The 16,597-nt window shown below is 40.5% G+C and overlaps 1 protein-coding gene across 1 annotated transcript in view; it reads right to left on the bottom strand.

The window, feature by feature from the left end:
* The window catches only part of LOC132427650 (uncharacterized), a 60,776-nt gene that overhangs the window by 20,555 nt on the left and 23,624 nt on the right, over positions 1–16,597 (bottom strand). Inside the window, exons 4-6 of the mRNA XM_069540805.1 lie at positions 11,368–11,515; positions 4,103–4,184; positions 3,345–3,460 (exon numbers count right to left, since the gene is read on the bottom strand). The gene's annotated coding sequence lies outside the window, so the exon portion shown is untranslated. The remainder of the gene's footprint in view (positions 1–3,344; positions 3,461–4,102; positions 4,185–11,367; positions 11,516–16,597) is intronic.

Genomic DNA, 16,597 nt, shown 5'->3' with positions numbered 1-16,597 from the left:
AGCTTGAGACCCCACCAATCCCACCACGTGGCTGCTCACTGGCTGCGTGAAGTCAGGCAAGTCTGTTCCTGGTTCCGCCTCACCTTCCCTATCTGTAAAATGAAGGGATCAGCAAGGGCACATCCCCCTTCAGCAGGCGGGATGAGAAGGGAGGACAAGCAGACAACCCTTGCTCTGGATCCTGAACAAGAGAGACAGCAGCCCTGACTGAGACGTGGGGAATGACCCTTTGCGGTGCCTAAAGACATCCAGGTGTTCATCCACTTCGGTGTCACACCTGATACAGCATCAAGAAATGAGCCTCAGGAACAAGGAAACTGTATTCGACTTCCTTTCTTTTCAGACCATTTTCCTCCAACTGAACGTACCAGAGTGAAGTAAAAGCGAAGGGCAGAAGGAAATGAAAGGCTTTCCCTAAAACTGGACACCCCACCCATTAAGGTGTTAAGTAATTGCGTTCGGTGGGGAACTGCTCAGGATCCAAGGGGGCATCACGTGCAAGCCATGAATCAAATATTTGCTTAAGGGCTTCCCTGGTGACGCAGTGGTTGAGAGTCTGCCTGCCAATGCAGGGGACACGGGTTCGAGCCCTGGTCTGGGAGGATCCCACATGCCGCGGAGCAACTGGGCCTGTGAACCATAACTACTGAGCCTGCACGTCTGAAGCCTGTAATCCGCAACAAGAGAGGCCGCGATAGTGAGAGGCCCGCGCACCGCGATGGGGAGTGGCCCCCGCTCATCGCAACTAGAGAAAGCCCTCGCACAGAAACGAAGACCCAACGCAGCCATAAATAAATAAATAAATTTTAAAAATTAAAAAAAAAGGACTACTTAAAAAAAAAAATATATATATATATATATATATATATTTGCTTAAGTAAGCCAAGGGTCTGAGCGTCTAAATGACTTCCCAAAGTCATACAGGAACGTACTGGCACCTCCTTCAAGTCCTGACTCAAATATCACCTTCTGGTGTGGCTACCCTGACCACACTACCTGCAGCCCCCTGCCTCACCGTAAGGCCCGTTATCCAGCCTTCTTTTTGTTTTCATAACATTTATCACTTTCTATCATTCTACTTCTTTTATTTAAGTTTGTTGTGTGTTATGCCTCCCCCACTGGAGCACAAGCTCCATAAGGGTAGGGCTCTGTTTTATTAATGGATATATTGCAAGCACGAGTCCAGTACACACACAAAGCAGGTATTTCAGAAATATTTTTGAATGTGTAAAAGAGATCAATATTGTTTGAATATTGTAAATATTCAAACAATAACTGATTTATGACAGGTAAGTAAATAGTCTTCATTTTATTATAAGATTTTGTAACCCAGTGATTTTCAATCGAAGTATATTAATTATTAATTCAGAGGGTCCATTCACCACTGACATTCTACTGCTTCTCAACCCTCTGGCTTATCCCAACGATCTCACCATTAGTTTCTACCCATATTTATAGTGGTCATATAAATCATCCCAATACAATTTCCTCAAATTAGAAAAGGTAAGCCATGGCAAAGGTTCACTGTGATAAGTGAAAAGTCAAATGCCAAGTGGCATCTAATTTTTTCTACATAACAAATTCAAGAATTCATCTTGAATACAGTTTTCTTCCTTTTTAGACCATATGAAAGGTAATACGAATAGCTAAAAAGGTCACTTATCATATGTAGGTGCTTATTTAGCAAATTATGGCCATGGGGCCCCTGGCACAGGCCACAGCTGGTCACTAAAGTCTATTTCAACCCTACGGCCGACCCTGCCTTTTGTGCCTCCTTTCCTTGAATATAATCCAAAGTCTTAAAATGAAGACCAAATCCAACAGTTCCAACAATAAAATGTTTTGCTACAGATCTTAAATATCTGTAGGTATGAGTGAGCTGGGACTATCCATTCTCACCGGATTCTCCGAACTCACTGGTCTATCCCAGGGAGGCCATCTGTTCCCTTGAGCAGATGCCTCTCCTCTACGCACTAACTACCTTGGAGATCCTTTCTTGACATCAAAAGATTTTTTTTTCTTAATTTGCTGCACACTCTGGTGCTTAATCAAAGGAGCAACCGATGTTGAATCAGGAGGTCCCATTTCCCCTTCTACTCCTAACCCCTAAATAACCAAAAACCAGTGTCATACACTTTCTATGCCTTAGGTTTCTCATAAAAAGTGAGAATAACATTACATTTCTTACTTCCTTTCTCAGATATTACAGAGATGAAATTAACATGTGGGAAATTTTGTGAAATAAAATATTATATAAATGTCAACATGCTTTCATTGTGTTTATAATAATTTTAAGTCGTGATATTTCAGTTGAACAAAATGCATGTTTATTTATCATTGTCTAAGTCTTATTGCAATTTCAACCAGTCATTTCTTAAATCACTTCTCTAGTTAGAAAGAAAACACTCATTCTGGTGATTTACAGGGTATGAAATAGGCCCAACTGAAGAATCTAGAGGCTAACCTGAGATCAGACAGCAATCAGTTCTCTGTTCAGCCACCACTGCACTTAAAGCCTGTTAAAAGTTATAGATAATAGACTTACTTGAAAAATTGTATTAGCCACCAGTTTTGTTTTGTTTTTCTCCGGGAGAGCATGCTAAACCAGGGCTTGAACTGTAGTGTCACGGTTATTAATGACTGTTGGTAGCACACTAACCGTGGTCAAAATCATTTCCTACTTTAAAAAGTATTTACCATGAAACCAAAGGATATGAAAGCTCCCCAGATGAAAGACACCATCTTACTGGAGCAAAACAAAGCACAGATAGTTACCACACATGTTTAAAATACCAACTGGTTATTTCAGTGGTACTTTGAGATACGTAAATCACCCAAATCACTACCAGAAAGAATAAGGTCGAGAACACAGGTCTCTATGCTATAGAATTTGGACCTGGCACAAGCTCACACCCAGGTGGTATCTCACCTATGCCTCTAGCACACATGGAGGCCCTATTATACCTCCAATCACACTACACACCCAGCCCCATCACCCCCTTGTTTGTGAGAGCTGCTGCTCCTTCTTGGGCTGCCTGAATTTTCATTCACTGCCCATGGGGTTCTGGTTTTATCTATAAGAAAACACAGAAGTTATCTTTTTTCCCCAGAAGCTCACTTGAGTAGTGTCCTTGGCTCAGTGGGAACTTGCCCAGCTACTAAGGAAGAGACCAATACTGCCAGATGCCACTGGGAACCCCACATCTCACATCCAGTTCTTCCTGATGGCCTGGATCAGTGGCTTCTAATTAAGTTCGTTTTGACAAAGAAGAGAAAGTGCATTTTCCAAGACAGCCTGTGACTCTCCTGTGTAACTCTTTTGTTTCTCTGTTTTCACTTCTTACCTCAACCGTACCTTCCCATTCTCGTACGTTGAGAAAGCTTTTCTCACATGTAACATCATACAGCAGCAAAACACCATCTGCTCTTCTGAAGTAAGACTTAAGCAATACTTCTGAATCTGGAAGAGAGAAAAGCAGATAAGTAACAGTTCTAATCAGTCAGTCAGTTTGGGGCTGCCTCATTCTTCAACTCTTTGATGCTCACTTTCTTCTCATCTTCTAAAATAACCCCCAATTGAGAAGAATCTAATAGCAGCCTATTACTGTGAAATAGCCATCCCCCAGGCCTAGAATGACTTGGTGAATGGTAACAACATAAGAATCTGGGCTGCTGATTTAGAAAAGCAGATCATTTTCTCCACCAAACAATCCCAAGAATGTCTACAAGCCTCAGAGCATAGCTTGAGAGCATAAGTTCTAAAAATTTCAGCCTCAGCAGCAAGCTACCAGATCCCATGTGGAGGTACAGAGAAGGATGGAAGAAGAGGCACATCAGAGAAAAATTATTTTGGGGGTGGTGGGTAGGGAATACTGTGCGTGGGTGGGAGAAGAACTACCCATGTGCAACACCACAGGGCACACACACAGGGTATGGGGTGCTCACCAGAGGAAGAGCACACCTCCACCCACATGTCCTAACTCTAAACCAGGTGCAGCACTTTACAGGACCTTAAATAGGGCCATGTCAACCACACATATTTTTTAAATGGCTTGTCTGTGCAAAACTCAGCAGAATTCAAAGCATTATGGAAAGCACTTGCCTCTCCTGCCCAGCCGTATCCCAGTGCTGCAGGGCTGTTAGCTCTCCATCTACGACGAGAGTTTTCAATTGAAAATCAACTTCTGAAAAAAATATACGAGGACATGGAGAACATGATGTAAATAATTCCATCGGTTTTTACTTTCAAGCCTTATTTGGATGAGACAAGGGCCAGTGCCAAAGTTCAGCGAGGTAGAGAGAAATGAATCTGGCCTTCAAGAGGAGTAACCTTCACAAACTAATTATAAGTCAGACCACAGACATGTGCACAGATGCACATCCGCAGGTTGGCTGACTTGGGGAAGGATTTGATCTATAGACAAAAGGAAAATCTATGTTCTATTTGCCCATGTAATTAGATGGACTCAGTTATATCTGTGCGTGTGCATGCACATAAATGTCTATGTATATATGTATATATGCAGGTATACTCTGTGTATGTATACAGGGTACGCTCTCTAGCAACCGAACCAAATACTGTGGTATTTTTATGAATCAAACTGAAGTGAACTTTCAAATTTGTTATCTTGAAGGGTATAACAGAGAACCACAAATTTACAAAGACACCCACTGTGTAAACCCACCAAGTGGTAAACCGGGCCCAGATGTAAAACTGGGTTCCAGAAGTAAACCCTCAGATGTAAACCCCCCCAGTCGTAAACATGGGGCCCAGATGTAAACCTGGGTGGAAGCCATAACCTGCTCAGATGCCAGCCGAACCCCCCGATGCTGCGTGCAGGAGCAGAGAAGGCGAGCGCCCAACGCCCCACATGACTCACACCCGAGCCCGGACCTCAGGCAACTGCAACTGACCTTGAAGCCCCTGACAGGAGGCCACCCCTCAGGTGTCTCCAGGACCCGAGGAGAGGAGCCCCCGACAGGATGCCCGGCCTTCAGGCAACTCCATGACAGGATGGCTGACCGAGCCGTGCAGCTGACAGGGTCTTGGTGCTCTGGCCGGGTGTCAGGGCTATGCCTCTGAGGTGGGACAGCCGAGTTCAGGACATTGGTCCAACAGGGACCTCCTGGCTCCACGTAACATCAAACGGCAAAAGGTCTCCCAGAGATCTCCAACTCAAAGCTAAGACCCAGGTCCACTCAAAGACCAGCAAGCTCCAGTGCTGGAAACCTTATGCCAAACAACTAGGAAGACAGGAACACAACCCCACCCATTAGCAGAGAGGCTCCATAAAATCATAATAAGGTCACAGACACCCCAAAACACAACACCGGATGCGGTCCTGCCCACCAAAAAGACAAGATCCAGCCTCATCCACCAGAACACAGACACTAGTCTCCTCCACAAGGAGGCCTACACAACCCACTGAAACAACCTTAGCCACTCGGGGCAGACAACAAAAACAATGGGAACTGCAAACCTGCAGCCTGCGAAAAGGAGACCCCAAACACAGTAAGTTAAGCAAAATGAGAAGACAGAGAAACACATAGCAGATGACGGAGCAAGGTAAACACCCACCAGACCTAACAAATGAAGAGGAAATAGGCAGTCTACCTGCAAAAGAATTCAGAGTACTGACAGTAAAGATGACCCAAAATCTCAGAAATAGAATGGAAAAAAAACAAGAAACATCTAACAAAGACCTAGAAGAACTAAAGAGCAAACAAACAATGATGAACAACACAATAAATAAATTAAAAACTCTCTAGAAGGAATCAATAGCAGAATAACTGAGGCAGAAGAATGGATAAGTGACCTGGAAGATACAATAGTGGAAATAACTACCAGAGAGCAGAAAGAAGAAAAAAGAATGAAAAGAATTCAGGATAGTCTCAGAGACCTCTGCAACAACATTAAATGCACCAACATTCGAATTATAGGGGTCCCAGAAGAACAAGAGAAAAAGAAAGGGAATGAGAAAATATTTGAAGAGATTATACTTGAAAACTTCCCTAATACAGGAAAGGAAATAGTCAATCAAGTCGAGGAAGCACAGAGAGTTCCATACAGGATAAATCCAAGGAGAAACACTCCAAGACACATATCAATCAAACTATCAAAAATTAAATACACACAAATAAATACTAAAAGCAGCAAGGGAAAAGCAACAAATAACATACAAGGAAATCCCCATAAGGTTAACAGCCCATCTTTCAGCAGAAACTCTGTAAGCCAGAAAGGAGTGGCAGGAAATATTTAAAGTGATGAAAGAGAAAAACCTACAACCAAGATTACTCTACCCAGCAAGGATCTCATTCAGATTCGACAGAGAAATTAAAAACTTTACAGACAAGCAAAGACTAAGAGAATTCAGCACCACCAAACCAGCTTTACAACAAGTACTAAAGCAACTTCTAGGCAGGAAACACAAGAGAAGGAAAAGACCTACAATAACAAACCCAAATCAATTAATAAAATGGTAAAAGGAACATACATATCAATAACTACCTTAAATGTAAATGGATTAAATGCTCCAACCAAAAGACACAGGCTTGCTGAATGGATACAAAAACAAGACCCATATATATGCTGTCTACAAGAGACCCACTTCAGACCTAGGGACACATACATACTGAAAGTGACAAGATGGAAAAAGATATTCCATGCAAATCAAAAGAAAGCTGGAGTAGCAATTCTCATATCACAAAATAGATTTTAAAATAAAGACTATTACAAGAGACAGAGAAGGACATTACATAATGATCAAGGGATTAATCCAAGAAGAAGATATAACAATTGTAAATATTTATGCACCCAACATAGGAGCACCTCAATACATAAGGCAAATACTAACAGCCATAAAAGAGGAAATCGACAGTAACACAATCATAGTAGGGGACTTTAACACCCCACTTTCACCAATGGACAGATCATCCAAAATGAAAATAAATAATGAAACACAAGCTTTAAATGACACATTAAACAAGATGGACTTAATTGATATTTATAGGACACTCCATCCAAAAACAACAGAATATACTTTCTTCTCAAGTGCTCATAGAACACACTCCAGGATAGATCATGTCTTGGGTCACAGATCAAGCCTTGGTAAATTTAAGAAAATTGAAATTGTATCAAGTATCTCTTCTGACCACAACACTATGAAACTAGATATCAATTACAGGGAAAAATATGTAAAAAATACAAACAGATGGAGGCTAAACAATACATTACTAAATAACCAAGAGATCACTGAAGAAAACAAGAGGAAATCAAAAAATACCTAGAAACAAATGACAATGTAAACACAATGACCCAAAAACTATGGGATGCAGAAAAAGCAGTTCTAAAGGGAAGTTAACAGTGATACAATCTTACCTCAGGAAACAAGAAACAGCTCAAACAAACAACCTAACCTTACACCTAAAGCAATTAGAGAAAGAAGAACAAAAATTCCCCAGTTATCAGAAGGATAGAAATCATAAATGATGAATTGGGAGATAGGGATCGACATATATACACTAATATTTAAAAAATGGATAACTAATAAGAACCTCCTGTATAAAAAAATAAATTAAATTCAAAAATTAAAAAAAAAATAGAAATGAAAAAGGAGAAGTAACAAGTCACACTGCAGAAATACAAAGGATCATGAGAGATTACGACAAGCAACTTTATGCCAATAAAATGGACAACCTGGAAGAAATGGAAAAATTCTTAGAAAAGCACAACCTTCTGAGACTGAAACAGGAAGAAATAGAAAATAAGAACAGACCAATCACAAGCACCGAAATTGAAACTGTGATTAAAAATCTTCCAACAAACAAAAGCCCAGGACCAGATGGCTTCACAGGTGAAGTCTATCAAACATTTAGAGAAGAGCTAACACCTATCCTTCTCAAACTCTTCCAAAATATAGCAGAGGGAGGAACACTCCCAAACTCATTCTTTGAGGCCACCATCGCCCTGATACCAAAACCAGACAAACATGTCACAAAGAAAGAAAACTACAGGCCAATATCACTGATGAACACAGATGCAAAATCCTCAACAAAATACTAGCAAACAGAATCCAACAGCACAATAAAAGGATCATACACCATGAACAAGTGGGGTTTATCCCAGGAATGCAAGGATTCTTCAATATATGTAAATCAATCAATGTGATTAACCATGTAAACAAATTGAAGGAGAAAAACCATATGATCGTCTCAACAGATGCAGAAAAAGCTTTTGACAAAATTCAACACCCATTTAAGATAAAAACTCTCCAGAAAGTAGGCATAGAGAGAACTTACCTCAGCATAATAAAGGCCATATATGACAAACCCACAGCCAACATCATTCTCAGTGGTGAAAAACTGAAACCATTTCCTCTAAGATCGGGAATAAGACAAGGTTGTCTACTCTCACCACTATTATTCAACATAGTTTTGGAAGCTTTAGCCACAGCAATCAGAGAAGAAAAAGAAATAAAAGGAATCCAAATCAGAAAAGAAGATGTAAAGCTGTCACTGTTCGCAGATGACATGATACAACACATAGAGAATCCTAAAGATGCTATACCAGAAAACTACTAGAGCTAATCAATGAATTTGGTAAAGTAGCAGGATACAAAATTAATGCACAGAAATCTCTTGCATTCCTATACATTAATGATGAAAAATCTGAAAGAGAAATTAAGGAACACTCCCATTTACCACTGCAACAAAAAGAATAAAATACCTAGGAATAAACCTACCGAAGGAGACAAAAGACCTGTATGCAGAAAACTGTAAGACACTGATGAAAGAAATTAAAGATGATACAAACAGATGGAGAGATATACCATACTCTTGGATTGGAAGAATCAACATTGTGAAAATGACTATACCACCCAAAGCCACATACAGATGCAATGCAATCTCTATCAAACTACTAATGGCATATTTCACAGAACTAGAAAAAATTTCACAATCTATATGGAAACACAAAAGACCCCAAATAGCCAAAGCAATCTTGAGAAAGAAAAACAGAGCTGGAGGAATCCTGCTCCTGGACTTCAGACTATACTACAAAGCTACAGTAATCAAGACAGTATGGTACTGGCACAAAAACAGAAATACAGATCAATGGAACAGGATAGAAAGCCCAGAGATAAACCCACACACATATGGTCGCCTTATTTTTATAAAGGAGGCAAGAATATACCATGGAGAAAAGACAGCCTCTCCAGTAAGTAGTGCTGGGAAAACCGGACAGGCATGTAAAAGAATGAAACTAGAACACTCCCTAACACCATACACTAAAATAAACTCAAAATGGATTAAAGACCTAAATGTAAGGCCAGACACTGTAAAACTCTTAGAGAAAAACAAGGCAGAACACTCGATGACATAAATCACAGCAGATCCTTTTTGACCCACCTCTTAGAGAAATGGAAATAAAAACAAAAATAAACAAATGGGACCTAATGAAACTTCAAAGCTTTTGCACAGCAAAGGAAACCATAAACAAAACAAAAAGACAACCCACAGAATGGGAGAAAATATTTGCAAATGAAGCAACTGACAAAGGATTAATCTCCAGAATTTACAAGGAACTCATGCAGCTCAATATGACAAAAACAAACAGCCCAATCCAAAAATGGGCAGAAGAACTAGACATATCTCTAAAGAAGATATACAGATTGCCAATAAACACATGAAAGGATGCTCAACATCACTAATCATTAGAGAAATACAGATCAAAACTACAATGAGGTATCACCTCATACCGGTGAGAATGGCCATCATCAAAAAATCTAGAGACAATAAATGCTAGAGAGGGTGTGGAGAAAAGGGAATCCTCTTGCACTGTTTGTGGGAATGTAAATTGATACAGCCACTATGGAGAACTGTATGGAGGTTCCTTAAAAAACTAAAAGTAGAACTACCATATGACCCAACAATTCCACTACTGGGCATATACCCTGAGAAATCCATAATTGAAAAAGAGTCACGTACCACAATGTTCATTGCAGCTCTATTTACAATAGCCAGGATATGGAAGTAACCTAAGTGTCATCGACAGATGAATGGATAAAGAAGATGTGGCACATATATACGATGAAATATTACCCAGCCATAAAAAGAAACGAAACTGAGCTATTTGTAGTGAGGTGGATGGACCCAGGGATGTCATACAGAGTGAAGTAAGTCAGAAAGAGGAAAAACAAATACCGTATGGTAACACATATATATGGAATCTAAAAAAGAAAAAAAATGGTTCTGAAGAACCTAGGGGCAGGACAGGAGTAAAGACGAAGACGTAGAGAATGGACTTGAGGACATGGAGAGGGGGAAGGGTAAGCTGGGATGAAGAAATTGGCATGGACATATATACACTACCAAATGTAAAATTGCTAGCTAATGGGAAGCAGCGGCATAGCACAGGGAGATCAGCTCGGTGCTTTGTGACCACCTAGAGGGGTGGGTTAGGGAGGGTGGGAGGGAGACGCAAGAGGGAGGAGCTATGGGGATATATGTATATGTATAGCTGATTTACTTTGTTATAAAGCAGAAACTAACACACCATTGTAAAGCAATTATACTCCATAAAGATGTTAAAAAAAAAAAAGACACCCCTTGTGAAGAGGGTAGTCAATCTGTTCTAACGTTTCTGGTTATCAAAATAACTCTTTAGATGAAGAAAAATAAATGATAATTTGCACATTTTCAAGTTCTTTTTCTGATTATTATGCAAATTTGAGAAACCATGACACTACCTTTTCCTTGTTCTGAGAGGTATTATTCATATATTCTGTTGTGAAGGAGGGGAGGGAACATACACCCAGCCATGATTTTGAACATAATGGCAAAAAGGCCATCAGTAAGATCACTTTATCAACATCCAATGACACCTGATCAGAAAGGCTTTCCCTGGGCACCTTGTGTAAAAGTGCACCTCTCCCAAACCTCATTCTTTCAATTTGCTTTTCATCCATTTCCTTCCTTTGGATGTAAGTTCCTTTCAGGCTGGGACTTCCTCGAGTTTGTTTACTGCGTGCGGTACTCCTACAACAGTATGTGACTCACAGCAGGACTCAGGAAATGCTTGCTGCATAAATGAATCTGTCATTTCTGGCTCTAAACTTGGTTTGGTTGATTTCGCTGGGTAAGTAAATACCTAAGTCCTTTGTTAGTCTTCCTTTCCCAAATTTAGGCCTTAGCCAAAACAGAGGAGGACTATAGACAAGGACAAACACACACACCTACCTATATATATATGTATTGTACAGAGAGAGAGAAAGGGAGAGATCCATGTATCTGTGTATATAATCCCTAAAGAAAACAGAATCAAGCTAAAGAAGGTCTTTTTCCCATTATCCACTGAAAAAGGAACCATACCCAGGGTGGCACTTGCACTCCCTCAAAATTCATCCTTGCAAAGTCTCATGAGGAAACTTGGCTTCCCCACTGCAGCATCCCCGGCCAGCACAATCTTGTAAGGCTTCTGCAAGTCGTAGGATTTATGGTTACCATCCACCATGTCCGTCTAGGGAAAGAAAGCCACAGTGGATGACAAAGGTAGTGCCAGCCTTCTTCCTAGTAAGTTATATGGCACAAAAATGAAGTATTCATGAATAAAAGGGCCCCCAAAGCCACCTGCCTGTGGTGAAAGGGCCGAGATGGGCTTTCTTGAGGAGCTACTAACAACGTGGCCTTCACTAGCAGACCCCTCGGGCTTCTAATCCAGGATAGAAGCCACACCTTCTGAGCCACCTTCATCCCTTATATCAGGAACCTGTTTTTTTATTAAAAAGTCAGCCATTATAAAGCAAAGTCTTTCGTTACACATATACATCATTAAGTAAAAAGAAGAAAAATATGCACCTGAATCTACGTCAACGCTGTTATGGAACAAAGTGGCCTCAAAAGGAAACCTGTGAGAGTTTTCCCTAACTTAGTAGAGAAAAATATTCTCCTGTGTTTCACATGTATGACCTTTAAAACAATGCCCATGACAGATAAAGGTCAAATAGGGTGATATATGTATTTCTACTGAAGATCAGGCCTAGGAGAGCAGTGATTTCGGGGCTCACATCTGTGTCTGAAGTATCACCCCCAAAGCTCTCCTGCAAGCTCTGCAACCTTCAGAATCTCCTCTGCTGCTTGTACTCCACCTCCGAGTCATACTCAGAATCTTTCAGGGTAGACAAGCTGTTCTCGGGCAGGCTGTCAACATCACAATTCATCCTCTGCATGGGATCACAAAGGGCCAGCGAGCTGCAGTCCTCACCCGTGTAGGGAGAGTGGGATGACCGGGTGACAAAGGAGAGGACCGCTACCTAAGGGCTGGCGATACTCAAGATGACACAGCAGTGTAATCAGACAGCAATAGAATCAAGAAGACCGATAATCTCATTCTTCCCAAGAGCCACAATGTATTCCACGATTAAGCATCAGGGAAAATAAAATCCTCAGAGCAATATCGTTCATTCTATGCAACAATCAATTAAGATAAAAACATTTAAATCAAACGTTTAATAAATGAAGCTATCTTCTAAAAATCACCATCTTTATTTCCTGATACAAAAAGAATTAGAATGCCCAGGATGCAAATGCAATCTCAAGTTGTATTAAGAAAATGTATACAGAATATGTGAACCTTTCTACTCTAATGTGGTCAGACCATATTCTGAACAGCATATCCATTTCTGGATAATATCTCTACTGAAAAGGGATGCCAAGGGCTTCCCTGGTGGCTCAGTGGTTAAGAATCTGCCTGCCAATGCAGGGGACATGGGTTCAAACCCCGGTTCGGGAAGATTCCACATGCCACAAAGCAACTAAGCCCGTTCACCACAACTACTGAGCCTGCGCTTTGGAGCCCACAAGCCACAACTACTGAAGCCCATGTGCCTAGAGCCCATCCTCTGCAATAAGAGAAGCCACTGCAATGAGAAGCCTGCACACTGCAACAAAGAGTAGCCCCCCACTCGCTGCAACTAGAGAAAGCCCACGTGTAGCAACGAAGACCCAAAACAGCCATAAATAAATAAATATTTTTTTTTAAAAAAGGGATGCCAAGAACCTGGATGAGAAAGGCAACTGATGACGTGAGACTTAAAACATTCAGGTCAGTGCACTCGGCTTAAGCTGTAATGGTTTCTCTCTTCAAATACTTGAAGAACTGACACAGGAAGAATACATTCTCTCAGGTTGCACAAGACAAAATAAAGGCCAACTGAATTTTTCTGGGAGTCACATACCTAATCAACATGGTGAGAAATGACAGGTAATTAGAAATGTGTCACCCTGTGGCCATCATCAAAAAATCTACAAACAATACATGCTGGAGAGGGTGTGGAGGAAAGGGAACCCTCTTGCACTGTTGGTGGGAATGTAAATTGATATAGCCACTATGGAGAACAGTATGGAGGTTCCTAAAAAACTAAAAATAGAACTACCATACGACCCAGCAATCCCACTACTGGGCATATACCCTGAGAAAACCATAATTCAAAAAGAGACATGTACCACAATGTTCATTGCAGCACTATTTACAATAGCCAGGACATGGAAGCAACCTAAGTGTCCATCAACAGATGAATGGATAAAGAAGATGTGGCAGGAATAAAGACGCAGAAGTAGAGAATGGACTTGAGGACACGGGGAGGGGAAAGGGGAAGCTGGGATGAAGTGAGAGAGTAGCACTGACTTATATACACTACCAAATGTAAAATAGATAGCTAGTGGGAAGCAGCTGCATAGCACAGGGAGATCAGCTCGGTGCTTTGTGACCACCTAGAGGGGTGATAGGGAGGGTGGGAGGGAGACGCATGAGGGAGGGGATATGGGGATATATGTATACATATAGCTGATTCACTTTGTTATACAGCAGAAACTAACACAAAATTGTAAAGCAATTATACTCCAATAAAGATGTTAAAAAAGAAAAAACAAGGGCTTCTCTGGTGGCACAGTGGTTAAGAGTCCGCCTGCCAATGCAGGGGACGCGGGTTTGAGCCCTGGTCCAAAAAGATCCCTCGTGCCACAGAGCAACTAAGCCCGTGTGCCACAGCTACTGAGCCTGCGCTCTACAGCCTGTGAGCCACCACTGCTGAGCCTGTGTACCAGAGCTACTGAAGCCCAAGCACCTACAGCCCGTGCTCCGCAACAAGAGAAGCCACCGCAATGAGAAGCCCACACACTGCAATGAAGAGTGGTCCCTGCTTGCCACCACTAGAGAAAGCCTGTGTGTAGCAACAAAGACCCAACCTAGCCAAAAATAAATAAGTAAATAAATTTATGAAAAAAAATAATAAAATAAAAGTAAACTATTCTTATCTGCCCAAAGAGTATTTTCATTACAATATGTAAAAATATAAAATAAGTTATATTTTTGCTAGAGTTCTTAGAAAAACGACGAAACTAAAACAAATATACAAGATAAAATCCAGTAAGGCCACAAAAGCAATAAAATTAAATTTACAAGATGATTTTAAGTTTTTTTTAAAAATTGTTATTGAAGTATAGTTGATATATATTATATAAATGACAGGTATACAATATAGTGATTCACAATTTTTAAAGGTTATACTCCATTTATAGTTATTGTAAAATACTGGCGATATTCTCCATGTTGTACAATATATCCTTATAGCTTATTTTATGCCTAATAGTTTGTACCTTTTAATCTCCTATCCCTATATTGCCCCTCCCACTTCCTTCTCCCCACTGGTAACCACTAGTTTGTTCTTTATATCTGTGAGTCTGCTTCTTTTTGTTATACCCACTAGTTTGTTGTATTTTTTGGATTCTACATATAAGTGATATCATATAGTATTTGTCTTTCTCTGTATGACTTATTTCACTTAGCATAATGCCCTCCAAATCCATCCATGTTGCCGCAAATAGCACAATTTTATTCGTTTTTATGGCTGAGTAGTATTCCATTGTATGTATAGACCACATCTTCTTTATCCTTCCTTCTTTGATGGACACTTAGGTTGTTTCCATATCTTGGCAATTGTAAGTAATGCTGCTGTGAACACTGGGTGCATGTATCTTTTCGAATTAGTGTTTTTGTTTTTTTCTGATATATACCCAGGAGTGGAATTGCTGGGTCATATGGTAGTTTTAGTTTTTGAGAAACCTCCATACAGTTTTCCAGAATGGCTGCACCAATTTACATTCCCACCAACAATGTATGAGGGTTCCCTTTTCTCTACATCCTCACCAACATTTGTTATTTGTGGTCTTTTTGATGACAGCCATTCTGACAGGTGATATCTCATTGTGGTTTTGATTTGCATTTCCCTGATGATTACCAATGTTGAGCATCTTTTCATGGGCCTGTTGACCGTCTACATTTCCTCTTTGGAAAAATGTCTATTCAGTTCTTCTGCCCATTTTTTACTCAGGTTGTTTGTTTTTTTGATGTTGAGTTATATGAGCTGTTTATATATGTTGGATATTAACCCTTTATGAGTCATACTATTTGCAAATATTTTCTCCCATTCAGTAAGTTGTTTTTTCATTTTGTTTATGGTTTCCTTTGCTGTGCAAAAGGTTTTAAGTTTAATTGTTTCTTAAAAACAAAAAGGAAGGAAGAAAATAATCATTGGAGGCTTGCAGTTCAATACGGTGGACAGAATACATGAATTTGTCTTCTTTCCCTTTTGAGACCTCATTAATATGAAATTCCAAAGGAAATAAGCCAATAAAAGTTAAAAGACATGGTGTAGGAAGGGGAAGCTGGGGCGAAGTGAGAGAGTAGCATGGACATATATACACTACGGAATGTAAAATAGTTAGCTAGTGGGAAGCAGCAGCACAGCACAGGGAGATCAGCTCAATGCTTTGTGACCACCTAGAGGGGTGGGATAGGGAGGATGGGAGGGAGGCTCAAAAGGGAGGGGATATGGGGACATGTATATGCATATGGCTGATTCACTCTGGTGTACAACAGAAACTAACACAGTACTGTGAAGCAATTATACTCCAATAAAGATCTATTTTTAAAAAATTAGAAGAATGGAAGAGGGGCCCATCAGCCGTAAAGTGATTTAAACACATTGCTGGAAAAAGGAAACTGGATGGTAATGTGCTGACAAAGAGAAGAGAGTTGGGGAAAAGGAGGTCCAGAAGATGTGTGTTGAAGGTCCTACTGTAGAACAAAGAAGAGACAACTGGTCATGCAGAACCCCAGAGAGTGAGAAGGGGGGCTGAAAATAGAGATTAAAATTGTATACTAAGGCACACTGCCTCTCAAGCCCATAGCTGCTCTTACTCTAGGAAAGAAGAGCAGATAAGCCAGAGCTGATTCCAAATGCAACAAGACAGGGTTTGTCTTTTTAAAAATAACTGAATGATTCCCAAAAGGAAAGCTAAGGCTTCTCTCTAAACATCCATATCCCATGCACCTAGTAATCGGGGTCCCCTGTCTGACAGCCAGCTTCACACACAGAGCTCCAAGGAAGACCATCTCTTAGAGGAGATGCCTTGAGGTAAACAGATCTACTTGCTACATCAGCTACCTAAAATGATCTGAAATTCCAAGATGACATCTGGGTAGCAAGTTTAAAAAGCAATCAGTCCAATAAGAATAGAAATTTCCTGGACTCCAAAATTA

This window comes from Delphinus delphis, chromosome 6 (assembly GCF_949987515.2).
Source record: "Delphinus delphis chromosome 6, mDelDel1.2, whole genome shotgun sequence".
NCBI classification, from domain to species: Eukaryota; Metazoa; Chordata; class Mammalia; order Artiodactyla; family Delphinidae; genus Delphinus; species Delphinus delphis.
This window is presented reverse-complemented; position numbering and strand designations above follow the sequence as displayed.